A 16125-nucleotide genomic window follows, 5' to 3' on the forward strand; every position below is an offset into this window, starting at 1 on the left:
CGCCCGCAGTCCGGCCCCGCCCTCGCCGCAAGCCCTGCCCAGCCCCAGTCCCGCATCCCAAGCCTGCACCCACACCTGCACGCGTCCCCGCGCGGGCCCACATTCCCAAGTCTGCACCCCGACTCTCCTTCCTCCACCCGAGCCCCCACCTCACACCCTCCCCGCGCCCGTGGGGATGCTGGGCCTTCCCGGGGCTCTGGGCTCCTGGTGGTAGACCGGGAGGAGGGCGCCCCTCTGGTCGAGTTTGCGGCCCTTGGTAAAGCCTGTCCTCCACTGGCTAGCTAGAAACGTGATAAAAGCCTTTGTCCTCTAATAAGGCTCTTGGGTGACACATGACAGGTAAACGTTGTGTCAACCTGGTTTCCTCAGATCTGGTGTTCCCTAGGAAGGAAGCAGCGGCCGGGCCAGAAGCTCTAGCCAAGTGGAGAGGGGAGTGGGCTGGCACCGCCGTCCTCCACGCACGTGTGGGTCCCGGCCTGGGGCCCCAGGACTGGCAGATCCACCGGAGGTGCCAGGGTTTCGATGTGTGTCTGTGTGTGCAGGTGTGTGTGCTCATGTGGGCACGTTTGTGTGCACACACCTGCGTGTGCATGAGTCTTGTGTGTTTGTGCATGGTGTGTGTGTGGGTGGTTTGACTGCTTTGAAGAGCTAGGCTATGGTAACAAGAAAACGGATTTCCAGAGCCTTAAATGCTTGCAAAACAGTTACTGTTGACCCGCCTTCCCGTAGAAGCAGGCCCAGGCTGGCTGGGTCCCAGGGCCTGGAGTCCTAAGGAATGTCAGGTTCAGTTAAAGACCCCCTTTAATGGCGAGGGCACATGGTGACCTCCGTAGAAACACGCGTGGCTGAATGTCTCAGACCTGTAAACACAGTGTTTGGGGCTCAAGCTATTTTTAATAGCCCCTGGAACCCAGCACCCAAACAGTGCCCCTAGCGTGGTTCACAGACTGGCCCTGTGTGGAAGCCGGCCGGCCACGCCGAGGGCCTCTGTAAGCTCTTTGCAGTCCTGGCTTCCATAGGACTCAGTCTCCAGGTGCAGGGAGCAGGAGGAAGCGTCTGGCTCGCTGGTGCTTTGGTTTTCGTTTTTTTTGAACTGGCTTTCAACCCTAGCTTGTGGCTTTTGTTTTTAATGTCTTCCTGTGAGAAGTGGTTGTGGTTCATATGTTGGCTTTTATCGACGTCTTATCGCTTGGTGACACTTACCGCCCAGACCACGGTTGTCTTTCTGTCTGGGTTCGAGTCTCACCTCCGTGTGAGCCCGTGCCGTGTGCTGGGCAGGAAGCGAGATACTGGAGTGAAGGCAGCGCGGTGTCTGAGGGGCCGTGCAAGCCAGGCAGTGCCTGCCGGTCGTCTCCTGGTCACAGACTCCGTCGGCCGAGGCAGCTTTACACGCTTAGCCCTGCGTGTGAGAGCCAGGCCCGATGATCCGTGTGGCCGCGCAGCTCTGAAGGGGCTTCCTGTGTGCCGGTGCCTCGCTGTGCAGAGGTGGTGCTGGCAGCGCTGGTGGGGCTGGCGAGCTGGTTCTAACACGCCTCCCGTGGGAGGGCCTGTCTGCCCCACACAATGCCAGCGGTGGGCTGGAGGGGCCGATCTTCCACTCTGGGTGCCCTTCACCGTGGAGAGCCGTGCACCTTGACCGGTGTCCTCCCGCCTCTCAGTACTTCCCCATCGTCAAGGAAGGGTCGGCACCTGCTGCGCATGCTTGTTTCCAGGGTAACGTAGGTAACTAGGCGAAGCGTCTGCAGACAAGCAGTAAATGCTGTTCCGAGACTTCTCTGACTTTTTAAATTTCTTTTTTAAAGATTATTTCCAAGAGAGGGAGGGGAGAGACCCCTGTTCCTCCCCAGCCTTCCAGGATCACTGGGCATACCTGAGGGTGTGCTCTGCATGTTCAGGTGGACCCTGGATCTGAACACGGCCTGCCACGTGGCTCCAGTGTTGCACAGGGCACCCTGCGGTCCACACCTCCGCAACTGGGCCCGAGTCCATTTTTATGGAGGTGCCCCAGCGTAGAACAAGGTGTTTGTAGGGTACCCATGTCTCTTCCATGAGTTATTTTCTTTTTTTTTTGGAGAGGATTTTGCTATAGGATGCATGTGCTCACCAGAGAGAGACAGGGCCAGAAAGCGAGCCATCACCCCCCGAGGGAGGATGATCACACCGCAATCCCTTCTCCATTCTCCTCTCGGAATCTTAGGCATGCATGCACACACGCCCTGCATGAGTTTAAGCCACCGGGCCCAGGATGCGAACCGCGGTTGACCACATGGGAGTCCAGTGACAGCCATTACGCCAACTGCTGGTCCCATAGTGTTACTGTTTTCTAAGTTGACTTTCAAGTAGTTACTTAAACGGACTCTTTTCTGGAGAGTTTGTACTATAGGGTGGCCGTACTATCTAAAGAGAGAAGAGGCAGAAGGCGAGGAGTCACCCCCAGGGGGATGGCCATGCCACAATCCCTTCTCCATTTTCCTCTTGGGATTTTGGGCATGCACACACACATGCCAGGCGGGAGTTTTAAGCCACCAGGTTCGGACCCGAACTGTGGTTGATGGTCAATTACGAGGGAGTCCAGAGACGTAACCATTATGCCATCTGCTGGTCCCAACACTGACTTTTTTTGATTTATCCTGGGAAATTTGGAGACTATTATTCTTAATAATGAAAGTTATTTAAATAAGTAACCTTGTGCCTTTACATGATTTCGAAACAGCTGTGGTTTCTGGTTTTCCATTTTCCTTGTGTCACTGCTAAACTCATTGCAGTCACTTTCACTTTACTCTCTGCTCCTTTGTTGCTTTAAAGTTAAGCCTGAATATCATCCATAAACCCATAGTTGCTCTAAGTCTGCAACTCAGACAAAATCTAGCATGTGAGTGTTCTCAAGCCAACGTTGGTGTCACCCTGAGGAAGCAGCCCCTTACGTCCATCAGTGTCTCTTTTGTAAGCTGTTGTATTTTCCTTTGAATTCTTTGAGCTTAGACACTTTGTGTTTTCCTTTTAGGGAGTAGATGTCATTGCTTTTAAAATTCTTTCTCCTGTTCCAATGTTCATTGCTTTCTCCATGCCTTTGAAACACTCCATACTGCAGGTCTTCTCCAAACTCTCTGTTTTTAACTTGAAGTTACTGTTGTTTCAAGTACTCGAGGAAGACGTTTATAACAGTGGGGAGTTGAGAATAGACGCATTTTACTTTCAGGAAGGAAACCGTGGGTAGCGGGCTGCTGGTAGGGCAGAGCTGCCCTCTGCAGGGGCTGGGAGGTGCCGCCCACCTGCCGGCCGGCCAGATAGGATGCCCTGGAGTGCCTGCCTTCCACCACAGTGGGGTTGCATCTTGCACTGCTTTGTCTCTTTTCATTTTATTTCATCATAAAGCTGTGATTTTGGAAACAACTTGATACAAATCCCTTGCCGTCTCTTCTTTGTGTCAGTGACAACGGGCTGTTACTCTTTTCTTCAGTAGCTTTGTTGAGATAAAGTTCACATCGGTTTACAGTGTGGGAGTCAGGGGTCTTTCTTGTGGTCACGGGGCTCCGCTGTCATTGCTCACTTGGGGACAGCACCTCACTCCTTTTTAAGGCTGACGTAACGCTCCACTGCGGGTGGGGACATTCTGTTTATCCGTTCCTCAGTGGGCAGATAGGCATTTGGGTTGTTTCACGTCTTATTTCGAAGCCTTTTTTCTTCACAGCCAGTACTCTTGGTCTTATCTTCTCTGTACTTGATGCTCAACAAACCGTCCTGGGCCGTCGTCACCACGCGTCCAAGTGGCTGTCCGGAGGGTCGGCTCTCGGTGCCCTGCCGGGAGGATTTCCAGTGTGCAGAGCTGCGCTCGCTCCGAGGAGCCGCAGGGAAAGCCCAGGGACCTGCTCCTGCGCTGGGGCTGGGGCCCGGATCGGCCAGGGTCCTGCTGCCGAGGTTGCCTGGCTGGTGGGTCTGCGCCCGCTCCCCCGCCACAGCCCGCAGGCCTTGAGTCTCTTCCTGGTGGCACCGATGCTTCCGAAGCTGCTCCTGGGGTTGCCTTTTTCCTTTGAGGGTGCTGAACTAATGCCTCTCCAGGGCCCGTGTCCTCTGTCCGTGTGTCCTAGGGTGTGGTTCTGGAACTGTCCGCTGTGGCTTGCCCTGGGAGTGCCCGAGGGTGAGCTGTGCACAGTCGGCCACAGATCTGGGGTAACCCGATGGCCTGTCGCCCAGGCGGGTAGAGCGTCCACTTCGGCGCGGCCAGTAACCGAGGTGCGGTCCAAAGGTGACGCTGTGCAGTTTGTCCCGTGTTATCACGGGAGGTCCAAGGGCCTCTCTGGTTTTCCTTAACTCTGAGCCCTGCCCGCTGCAGCCGAGCGTCGTCTGGCACTCTGCAGGCACGGACTTTGTCCGGAGCAGTGCTGTTAGTGCCGGTGGCCACAGGACAGCTGTGCCCTCGGGGCCGTTTTGTCTCCAGCTTTCAACTTGCTCTCCTGGGCGGCTGCAGCTGCCGGGTCCTTGAACTCCATGCAGGCGGCCGCGGTCACGACGGCAGAGCAGGTCCTCCCACATGGGGCTGGGCTGGCCTTCGTAGGCCTCCTGAGACCGCCTTCCAATGGGGGGTACCTGTCACGGGAGTGGGGGCACCCGGAAGCCGTCGAACGCACCTGATGGGATCTTCTCACATTCGCCACGTTGGCTGCGACTGTGTGCTGGCCGCTGTGCCTCTGGAGTCACTGCCTTGGCCCTGGCCCTGGCCCTGGCGTTGGAGCCAGGCTGTGCTTGCATGCGCTGTTCACATGTGCCTTGTTCCGCTCGGCTTTGTCTCTTCTGTGCGGAATGTGGCGTGGAAAGGCGATGCCAGGCAGCATGAGAAGCGGCAGAGGTCAGCAGGTGTGGGCACACCACTAACCCAGGCCTTCTGACTCTGCTCTGTGGCGCTGTCCGGTCACTTGTCGTATGGAGCAGGCTTCCGGTGTGTGCATTTTTCCAGTGAGTTTCCTTGGTGGTCTCATAGCTTGGCCGGCAGGCGACGGAGGGCGAAGGTAGTGGACCGGCCCTCTCTTCCTCCGTCCACTTGGGCTGGCCTCCTCGATGCAGGAAGAGGAATTTTTTTTTTGGAGAGGTTTTTGCTATAGGGTGCGTGCGCTCACCAGACAGACAGAGACAGAGAGACAGAAAGCGAGAAATCACCCCCCAGAGGGGATGGCCACGCCGCAATCCCTTCTCCTCCATTCTCCTCTCGGGATCTTGGGCACGAACGCAAACGCGCCCGGCGAGAGTTTTAAGCCTCCGGGTCCGGGACGTGAACCGTGGTCGACTACGTGGGAGTCCAGCGACATAGCCATTACGCTAACTGCTGGTCCCTCATTGCCCTTTTTTTGTAGAGGTTTTGGTCTTACGGCATGTGTGCTCGCTAAGGGGAAAGAGAGAGACAGAAACAGTGAGAGAAAAGTGAGAAATCTCCCTCCCGGGGATGGCCACGGCTCAATCCCTTCTTCATCCTCCTCCCAGGATCTTGGGCACGCGTGCACCTGCGCCTGGCATGAGTTCGAACTGCCAGTTCCACGACTGAAACCGCGGTCAGCCATGTGGGAGTCCTGCAACATAACCACCACGCCATCTGCTGGCTGTAGAAGTCGTTGCTCTTCTAATCATGTGTGGAGTGTATGACCCGGGCTGAACTCGAGCCCTGGACCCACACGTGCTCCTTGGAGGCTGTGGCTCGACCCGCGGGCAACTCCGTGAGCACCAACCACACTGCTGGCTGTGGCTTGGCCAGGAGGGTGCTCTGGATCGGAGAGGGGCAGGTGGGCTCCCGGGAAAGTCCAGCCCAGGTGTCAGCCCTAGTCGGTGCCCTCTGTAACGTCCCCGGCTTCCTTCTGTCCAGGCCGGTCCTGCCTGCTGATGGCCACATCTTTGTTTCCCTGGGACCTGCCAGGCCAGGCCCTTGGACTTGGCCGTTTCTGTCCCCTTCCTCCCCTCGCCAATCTTTGACCTCCGTGGTTTTTCCGCTCAGCTGTAAACATGCTCGCGGCTCTCCAGTTTGTCTTTTAAAGACAACAAACCCTTCCTTGGACTTTGTCCTGCTCTGTTAGTGGCTCTTCTCTGTGTGCCTCAGTCCGCTGTCCCTCATCCCCAGGTGGCCCCACTCAGTAGGTGGCTGTGTGCCCTCGTGGCCACTGCTGTGTGTGTGCAGGTAGCTGTGTGCACCTTCTTCCACACCCGCAGGTCCACACTCTACACGCAGGGCCTCGCCTGGTCACGGGGCGCCCCAAGCTGGGCGCTTGCTTCTTGTTCCCGACCTGTCGGAGCACCTCTGCCACCTCGGCCGCCCTTCGCCCCACCTCTCCTGCTGGCTTGGCTTCTAGTAGAGAAGCCTCAGTAGTCTCCTAAATTAAGAAGACACAGGGGCCGGCAGGTGGCCTGGTGGTTAAGGTTCTGGACTCCCCCTGGTTGACCACGGTTGGAATCTCAGACCTGACGGATTGCTTTCTTTCTCCCCACCCCCCGGTCAAATTAAATAATAATTAATTAATTAAATTTTTTTAAAAAAGAAAAATCTATAAATGGGTAATATCAGCAGAGGTAAGAAATGGAAAAGGTACCAAAGGGTTTGGATGAGAGCCCCCTGCCGGGGGACAGTCGGGACAGGCGCCATCTGTGCCTCACCTGCGGCTGGTCACTTTCGTTTCACACCTAAAAATGGGTCTCGTACTCTCTCCCCAGCCACCTGCTTCCTGCTTGTGGGTCGTAGTTACTTTTAGAGCCTTCCGGAGAGCCTGTGTATTCGCAGGTGGCTGGCGTGGTGTTCCATACGTGGCCGACCCTTCGTCTCTTCTCTTGGCATCTTTCTCGTGGGGACTGGACAGGAGTCCGTAAAGAGCCTTCCAGGGCACGTGTCATGTAACCAGTTCCTGTTGGCGGCCGCTTGTCCCCGGCATTTCCACTGAGGTGTGTTCCGCCCTGTGTCACGGGGCGCTTCACACTTAGGCCAGTGTCCCTTGTCCAGAGGTGTGCCCTGCAGAGTGCCCTCCGCCATGTCCAGGTCCGAGTGTCCGTGTCCCTGTGCCTTGAGCAGGTACACTGCACGTGCTCTGGCCATAGCTGCTCGGGCGGGGAAGACAGGCCGCAGTGCGGAGGGCCTTTGGCCTGCAGCCTTGCCGAGGGCGGGAAGCGTGTCCACATGAGCCGCTCTGTGAGGGCTTGGTGGGCTCCCCGAGGCTGTGGCCGCCTTGCCAGCTGGTCGGCTTGCCCACTTTCCAGAAGCTCTGTCAGTTTCAGGGAGTGGTCTTCAGTGGGAGCTGCGAGAAAGTATTTGGTTTCGGTTTTGTCTTTGGACTTTGCTATCATTTAGTTTTTAAGAATTATGTTTAATATTTAATATTATTTCATTTTATTTACTACTTTTTAATTTGACCAGAGAGAGAGAGAGAGAGAGAAAGAAAATGAGAAAGCCAGCCGCCAGGTTTGGGACTCATACCATGGTCAGCCACGTGGGAGTCCCGCACCTTCACCACCCCAGCCCCTGCTGGCCCTCTGTTTGTTTTTTTGGTTTTTGTTTTATTTGCAAGTGGACACTTGAAACCTCCTGGGCTTGGGGCTGATGTACTGTAACACCTGGTCTCCCTGACCCCATTTATAGCCTCTAACAAGCGTCTCATCAGGAACTAGCCCCTTGGCCTGGTGGTTAAGGAACCAGATCCCACACGGCCAGCCACACAGTTTGAATCCCAGCCCCAGTGGGTTGAAAAAAAGCACTGTGGCCTGTGTGTCCATGCTTGTCCCAAGTCCCCATGGGGAAGGACAAGTGGAGGAGAAGGGGTTGTGGAGGACTTGCCCCACTGGAGGGGGTTTCCATTTCTCTTTAGTTAGTATGCGTGCCTGGGGAAGCCTCCTTCCCCGTCCTCAGCGTGGTGCGCCGCCACCTTCAGCCACCTTCGCAGTCCACCTGGCTGTGCACACCTCCGTCTGCATTTGCAGCCTCTTCCTTCCTCGTGTTGCTTTCCCTGCGCCTCCGCAGCTGCCGTTCTCTCAGCCATGTGGCCCCGTTTCCCGCGACTGCCCCAACCCCACTGCTGGACATACCTGGCTGTCCTTCTGTCTCATCCTTGTCCTGGACCTCACTCACATGCTGTGTTTCTGTGACAACTGGCTGACTGCAGGGAGAGATGGTGTGTCTTGCGGTCACTGAAGCCTGGCAGTCCCTGCCACCAGCGGGGCTCAACCTGTGCGCACCTGGCATGCAGGTGGGGTGGCTGCTGGGAAGAGCCACCGTGGGCAGCTAGCTGCCTTCCCTCAGTGCCCGCTGTCCGGGCTGTGCGGTGACACCCACTACCAGCACGCGCTCCGTCTTTCTGCCTTACTTCTATCTAATGACTCTTACGTTCTCCTAAGTGTGGGTTTTAGTGAATTTTAACCTCTGTATTCTGCTTTGTTAGTTTTACTTTTAAAACATATTTGAAAGCCAGTGTGTGAAAGCTGTCGTTGGGAGAAACTCCTTGGTGTGGCAGTCGGCCCTCCAGCGTGCGGGTTGCGAGTACAAAGTTCGGAGCCCGCAGCCATGAGCGAGGAGGGAGCCTCGTGGTGTTGCGATGCTTTGCCGGACTCGTCTCCTTTAGAGCTGTGTGTGGACCAGTTTATTTCCAGGGACTGTTGCTTCTAGTTCTAGTCCTTTAATGCTGAGCAGACTTTGAGTTATGGTAAGCTTAGATGTTTTAGTTTGCTTTGAATGTAATGAACTGAACAACTTATTCCAATCATGGTTTTGTTTATACTTATAAACAGCAACATCAGATTAATTATAACAAGGTTGGGGCCGGCAGGTGGCACCGTGGCTGAGGTGCTGGACTTCCACGTGGTCGACTGTGGTTTGAGTCCCGGAATGGGCAGCTTGACAATCACTCTGGGCATGTGTGCGTGCATGCCCAACATCCCAGGAGGAGAAGGGATTGGAGTGTGGCCCTCCCCTCCTCTCTGTCCCTCTCTGGTAGTGCCCGCTCTGCTCAGCCCCCCACCCCCGCTCAGCCTCCCTGCTCTGCCCGCTCTGCTCAGCCCCCCTTCTCAGCCCCCCCTGCTCAGCCCCCTCTGCTCAGCCCCCTCTGCTCAGCCCCCTCTGCTCAGCCCCCTCTGCTCAGCCCCCTCTGCTCAGCCCCCTCTGCTCAGCCCCCTCTGCTCAGCCCCCTCTGCTCAGCCCCCTCTGCTCAGCCCCCTCTGCTCAGCCCCCTCTGCTCAGCCCCCTCTGCTCAGCCCCCTCTGCTCAGCCCCCTCTGCTCAGCCCCCTCTGCTCAGCCCCCTCTGCTCAGCCCCCTCTGCTCAGCCCCCTCTGCTCAGCCCCCTCTGCTCAGCCCCCTCTGCTCAGCCCCCTCTGCTCAGCCCCCTCTGCTCAGCCCCCTCTGCTCAGCCCCCTCTGCTCAGCCCCCTCTGCTCAGCCCCCTCTGCTCAGCCCCCTCTGCTCAGCCCCCTCTGCTCAGCCCCCTCTGCTCAGCCCCCTCTGCTCAGCCCCCTCTGCTCAGCCCCCTCTGCTCAGCCCCCTCTGCTCAGCCCCCTCTGCTCAGCCCCCTCTGCTCAGCCCCCTCTGCTCAGCCCCCTCTGCTCAGCCCCCTCTGCTCAGCCCCCTCTGCTCAGCCCCCTCTGCTCAGCCCCCTCTGCTCAGCCCCCTCTGCTCAGCCCCCTCTGCTCAGCCCCCTCTGCTCAGCCCCCTCTGCTCAGCCCCCTCTGCTCAGCCCCCTCTGCTCAGCCCCCTCTGCTCAGCCCCCTCTGCTCAGCCCCCTCTGCTCAGCCCCCTCTGCTCAGCCCCCTCTGCTCAGCCCCCTCTGCTCAGCCCCCTCTGCTCAGCCCCCTCTGCTCAGCCCCCTCTGCTCAGCCCCCTCTGCTCAGCCCCCTCTGCTCAGCCCCCTCTGCTCAGCCCCCTCTGCTCAGCCCCCTCTGCTCAGCCCCCTCTGCTCAGCCCCCTCTGCTCAGCCCCCTCTGCTCAGCCCCCTCTGCTCAGCCCCCTCTGCTCAGCCCCCTCTGCTCAGCCCCCTCTGCTCAGCCCCCTCTGCTCAGCCCCCTCTGCTCAGCCCCCTCTGCTCAGCCCCCTCTGCTCAGCCCCCTCTGCTCAGCCCCCTCTGCTCAGCCCCCTCTGCTCAGCCCCCTCTGCTCAGCCCCCTCTGCTCAGCCCCCTCTGCTCAGCCCCCTCTGCTCAGCCCCCTCTGCTCAGCCCCCTCTGCTCAGCCCCCTCTGCTCAGCCCCCTCTGCTCAGCCCCCTCTGCTCAGCCCCCTCTGCTCAGCCCCCTCTGCTCAGCCCCCCTGCTCAGCCCCCCCTGCTCAACCCCCTCTGCTCAGCCCGCTTTGTGCCTGCTCTGCGCCTGCATCTCATGTGCACTTGCGTTCTGGCCGTTCCGCTGTCCACAGGGCCTGAGTGTCCGTGGCAGCACGTCCGGAGGCCGGAAGCTGCCGTCCCCACTGCTGACTGCCGGGACGGCTTTCATGGCACAGTGCACTTACTGTGGTCTCTTGCTGGGAACCTTGGTACTTAGACGGGCTTTGGGCCAGAACATTCACAGGAGCAGTGCTGGGGGCCCTGGGCTTCATTAACAGCAGAGGTCCCGAAGGTGGAGGTGGCCTACGGCACCCGCGGCCGTGTGATGGGCTCTCTGGGAGCCACGCTCCGTGGACTGGCAGTCTTCACCCTTACCATACCCAGGACAGCCCATGGCAGGACCGTCCCCACTCCACAGAGGACGGGGACGGAGAGGTCCTGTCAGGCTCCCTGATCAGAAAGACGCTTCTGTGGACTAGGTGTTGCCAAGCAGGTCTTAGTGGTGGTGGCATGTCCTGGCCGAGACCCGCCGGCCCCCAGGTGTGGCGCTTCGGACGGGCACTGCTCAGGAGCAGGGGCTCGCCGTGGGGCTCTGGTGCCTTCTGCTGAGGCCGAGCGGCAACCATCCCGCTCTCTGATGAGCAGTGCTTGGGTAAGTAAGGTTAGAAGGAATGCTTTTCCATGGAAAACAGGTTTTGGTTAGCGTTGGCTTTCACTCGGCCTAAGTCAGCAAATAGATCTCACTAGTAAGCTGTCTGTTTCCTTCTGGTTTTCAGAGACGTGTAATGACTATTCCAGTGAAACGCTTACTAATCACTTCTCATTTTGATCTTATGGGTTTATTTATTTATGTTTTTGGTCTTTTTCAACTGCCATGAAAGTGTCTCAGGATGCCGGTCTGCTTCTTCACTGGCCCGTGCTGGGGTAGGGGTGTCCTGCAGGTGCTGGCAGCTGAGGGGCCGGCCCTCGTCACAGGAGCTGCAGCCAGGAGGGCGTTCTGCCTGCTCCTCTTGCCTCAGGGCCCCTGCGCCTGGCTCCAACTCGGGGCCTGCCCAGCCTGCTGTGGTTCCCTGGCCTTGGGGTCTAGGCCACCTCCCCACTTGCTCCCTCCCTGGAGGGGCCACCCCAATGGGGTATGGTCATGCCGCAGTCCTGTCGATTCCATTTCTCCATCCTGTGGGGATTTGAGCTTACTCACACGTGCCCATCGCAGAGGCCAGGGTGCACTCCGCCCTGGAGGCCTGTTCCCAGGGCTGCCTTCCCCGCCAGGCCCCTGGGCTGCCCAGGAAGGCCTCCTCTTGGCCCAGGCTGTCTCCAGCACTTCTGGAAGTGCCTCTGGTGGCACCCAGCTCGCAGGGGCGGGGCGAGGAGGGTGGCTCTCCTCTGCGTTCGGTGTCATCTGCGTCTTGTAGGAAGGTGTTATATTTAGACTTTGCTGTCTAGCTTTCCCCTGATTCTGAAAGTAGTGACTCCCTTACAGAGAAGTTGGAAAACCGGGCCATACGAAACCGCCCAGGAACACTTACTTTCCGTGTGTTGGCGCGTTTCCTTCCGCCTTCCCGGTGCCTCTGTGTGTGCACGCCCCGACACCCCCATCGCGCTCTTCTCGGCGCAGTCTTGAAAGGCCGTGTGACATTTACTCACACAGATACGGATTTATGGACATATTAAACTGTTACTCTCGGGATGTTCTGTTGTTCACATTTAATTTGCTCCTTTAATTTAGTTTGTTTCTGTGCTATAGGGCATGAGCACTTGCCAGAAGCAAATGTGGGAGGCTATGAGGAGTCGCCCCCCCAGGGGGTGGCCGTGTGCAGCCCCTTCTTCTCTAGTCTCCTGGGGATTCGGGGCACACATGCACACATGCCTGGTATGATTTTCAAGCCACCAGGTCCAGGACTCAAACTGCAGGGTCGGCCATGTGGGGTCTAGCGCCTTAACCTCCACACCACCTGCCGGCCCTTAACTTGCGCTTTGAAAGCTAAGGTGACCCTCCTAGCACACATGCGTTGGGCAGCGTCACTGTTACTCATGTCCTTAGAGAAGGTCCCTCTGAGTGGGCTGCGGAGACAGTGGCACCAAGTCCCACTTGCTGGCCACGGTGAGCGCCACTCTGACAGGGTTTTGTTAAGGTTGCCATGGGAACTGGGACTGTCCAGGTCCGCCGAGGAGAGGATGTGGAGCCAGGGTGCACAGGCGTGGGAGCCCCCCAGCAGCGCCAGTACCTGGCTCAAGGCCGTGTGGCCTCTGGTTCCCGTCGTCACGACAGAGGTTTGTTTGGATCACAGCACGTCCGCGCATTCAAGTGCTGGTTTCTCAGGACAGTGGCTTTACGGGGTCTGGTCACTTCGGGCTGTGAGCGCACACCCTTGAGTGCTGCGGTGTGCTTTTTCCCGGTTGGTGAGGAGGTCAGATCGGGTCTGTCCTGCAGAACCGAGGGCCGGCCAACCACGCTGCATGGCCCAGGCGCTGGAGCGGGTCATCGATGTGAGGATTGAGCTGCTGGGAGGACGCGAGGACGAGTCTGTCCAGGGGCCACTTCTCTGGTCAGGCCAGATTGCCAGGGCCGCAGCAAGGAAGGAAGAGGTCCCCCTCCTTGAGTGTCCCCGGGCTTTTTCTTTCCCCAGGGAGGGCCCAGCCCGTCTTTTTCTTTCCCCAGGGAGGGCCCAGCCCGAGGGTGGGGGCTGTGGCTCTGCTCTCTCAGCCTGTAGCCGGAGGTGGAGCCTTTCCTGACACCGGGAAGCAGGGAACTGCAGAAATGGCACGGCCTCTGTGACTGGGTCAGCAGTGGGACCTGTCCTGTCCCAGTTGCCAGAGGCATCTCGAAACAGCCTCCGTGCTCATGGCCGCTGTGGCAGGATCTCACACCAGCTTCCCGGGGTGCTGGAGAAGAGAAGCTTGTCTGTCCTTCAACACTTCATGGCTGTTCCCAGTGTGCTGGCTGAGTTCGCAGTCCTGTGTCTTTGGGCGTTTTAAACGTTTCTGGGAAGGGGTCGGTAGGCATCCTCAAGCTGCCGGAAGGGTCGTTGGCACAGCGAAGGTCAAACTCCAGCCCTGCTCCGCTGCCTTTTAATGGGTTGTCGGGGCGTCTCTGTCGGACAGGGTTGGTGGGGTGGGGCGTCCCACTTAAGTCTGACTGGGGTCAGTGTGCCCATAGGGATGACTTGGGTTGATCTTTTAATGACACAGGTTTTTAAAATTTCAATCTCTTCTGGGCCGGCTCCATGGGCTAGTGTGGGGAGACAGACCCTATAGGACTACAGTGGTTTGAATTCTGGATCTGGTGGCTTGAAAACCACTCCAGGCTTGTGTGCATGTGTGCACCCCAAATTCTGCCAGGATGGAGAAATGGAGGAGAGAGTGCGGCAAGGCCATGCCCTTTGGGGAGTGCTTTCTTTCTCCCTCTGCAATTAAAAAAAATCTCTTCTAAAAATTGTGGTTCTTGGGACCTGCAGACGGAGTAATGGTCACGTCCCATTTAGGGACGAGTTCCAGACCCAGTGACCTGAAACTCACACTGGCTGCGTGTGCATGCGTGCCCAAGATCCTAGAGGAGAATGGAGAAGGGATTGTGGAGTGACCCCTGAGGGGTGACCTGTCCCTCCATCTCTCTGGTGAGCACACGTGTCCTACAGCAAAACTCTCTAAAATGTAGTTCTGACCTGTGGACTTGAAGGTGAGATTGTTCGTAAGTTTTTTACCATAGCGTGTGCTTGCCAGAGACAGGGAGGGGAAGCGGGAGGCTGCCCCTCGGGTATGGCCATGCCCTAGCCCCTTGCCCTCCATTCTCCTGTCAAGGTTGGGGTATGCACATACACACGCCTGCTGTGGCTTTCAGGCCTGTCGGCCTGAAAGGACCCCAACTGCAGTTGGCTGTGTGGAAGTCCTTTGCCTTCACCGCCATGCCACCTGCTGGCCTGTGAAGGTGAATTTTAAGCACAGAGCTTTGAGGCAGCCTGTCCAGTGTTCGTCTTTTCTATTATACATCCCTGACCAAGTTAGACCTTCTCTAAAAATGTCGGCGTTGGAGGAAGACACTGGTGGCAAGCTGGTTCTCCCTGGTGCTGTTGCCGTTGTGACCAGGGTGTCTCCCCTGGTGGGCTTTTCGACACCCTCTGACCTGGCTTCCTCAGTAGGAAGGGGACTGGGACCCTTTGGCATCCTACCCAAAGGGAGGGTGCCTGCCCTTGGCGAGCTCTGGACCTTGGCCACTCCTGCAGCTTGCCTGGCTGGGAGCTGGCGGGTGTGGCCCACCCCAGGCTCCCAGATCAGAGCCTGCGTGCCAGTGAGGTCTGCCTGGACACATCGGCACATGGTCGCTTGGCTCGGCCTAGTGGTGGACTCTGCGAGCTGCTTGGGCCCCGGGGCCCTAGGTGGTGGTGCTGGGGTCCCTGGTGCAGCAGGTGCTGAGCCAGGTGCAGAGGGCACTGCCATGCGACCAAAGCTCTGGCTGGCTGTGCTGGCATTCTCGCCGAGGATGTCGGGGTGTGGGGAGTCCCTGCAGTAGACAGCCAGGATCGGGGAGCAGCAGCCCAGGGCATATGCAGGTGCAGCCAGGTGTGTTCTTCCAGGAGGTTCGGAACTAACGGAAATGGGCTACCCAGGCGTTGGCAGAGCATTTGCGCTGGCCTCCTGCGCAGCAGCAGAGGCCGCGCTGGGGACTGACGCCACATTCTCCTGTGTATGGCGATGACTGGAGCGCAGCGTGAGCCTGAGTCACGGCATTCGAGTCGACCGCACTGGCCACGTGGGGCAAATTAACTCACCCCAAAGAAACCCCCACGGCATTTCTGGGAAACACAAGTGAAGACAGCTTTCAGTGTAAACTAAGAGCAAATGAAGATAAAGGCTCGGCTGGAAAAATTGAGCGTTTGGAAAACTGAGAAGAACGCCCTGGGGAACACCGAGCAGGGCAAGCAGGGCGGGCACCTCCGCTCCGGGAGCTGGGATGGCGGAGGGTTTTTGCTGTCTCTGCCAGCTGGGCGCGAGGTGCTGGCGGGGCCGCCCCCAGTTGCCTGTTCTGTTTGTAGCTGGGCAGATGGGCGCCCCCAGCTTTTCCTGCTAATCCGCAGAGAGGACTTCCTGTTTCCTCTGGCTGGGGACTCCCAGATGAGGGAGGGCCCGGTGGACCTGGGCTGGCTGCAAATGAGAATCCCTGAGCGCCTCATATGCAAAACAAGAAGCCCAAGCCCCCCACCTGAAACCGGATCCCCTGCTCCATGCCGTGCCCTGGGCTGGCCGAGGCTGGAGCCCCATTCTGGCACAGCCTTCCTTTCCTGCCTCTTTCTCCTCCAGAGGCCAGGAGCTCCGAGGCTGGCACGTGTTGTGTGAGGGCACTTGTGATGACCAGCTCTTGATGTGTTCTCCATTGGGGCAGGGAGGCTCACCACGCGCTGAGGTGGAGAGGAGCTCGTGCTGTCCTTGGTGACTGCCCCAGTAGCTCAGAGTGGTTCGTAGGCCGAGTCGGGGCCAGCCGGCCACAGACACCGTGGTCACACTCAGCACGTCGTTAAGGATGTGAGCCTCCGGGTTGACTCCTGGAGCCACCCCGTTAGGGACCGAAGACCTCTGCGTAAAGCGAGCATCTGCCTCGCGTCTGCCGTTGTCGTATTTAATGGGAAAGACGTTCAGAGCCACTGGATGAGGGTAGATACTGTGACATCTGAGTGAAACTGCCCAATTTAGCTAAGTTACAAATGTAATCTCAAAGGTTAACTCTGATAACATCTTGTAAAGCCCTCCAGAGGTGGGCTTTCAGTGGCTGGTAGAACTTCTCCGCTCGTGTTACCGTGAGCACGCTGGCAGTGAGCCGCTGCCATTCTCGGGTGGTGTCCCTCGAGTTGCGGGGCGCTGTGTGTGGG

At 58.2% G+C, this 16125-nt stretch overlaps 1 protein-coding gene across 1 annotated transcript in view; it reads left to right on the forward strand.

Annotated features, from left to right (window-relative positions):
* Window positions 1–16125, forward strand: part of LOC102499047 (zinc finger CCHC domain-containing protein 14) — a gene marked incomplete at its 3' end in the record, with an annotated part of 72788 nt that overhangs the window by 8655 nt on the left and 48008 nt on the right.

This window comes from Tupaia chinensis, unplaced genomic scaffold, assembly GCF_000334495.1.
Source record: "Tupaia chinensis unplaced genomic scaffold, TupChi_1.0 Scaffold000355_1, whole genome shotgun sequence".
In the NCBI taxonomy this organism is placed as follows: Eukaryota; Metazoa; Chordata; class Mammalia; order Scandentia; family Tupaiidae; genus Tupaia; species Tupaia belangeri.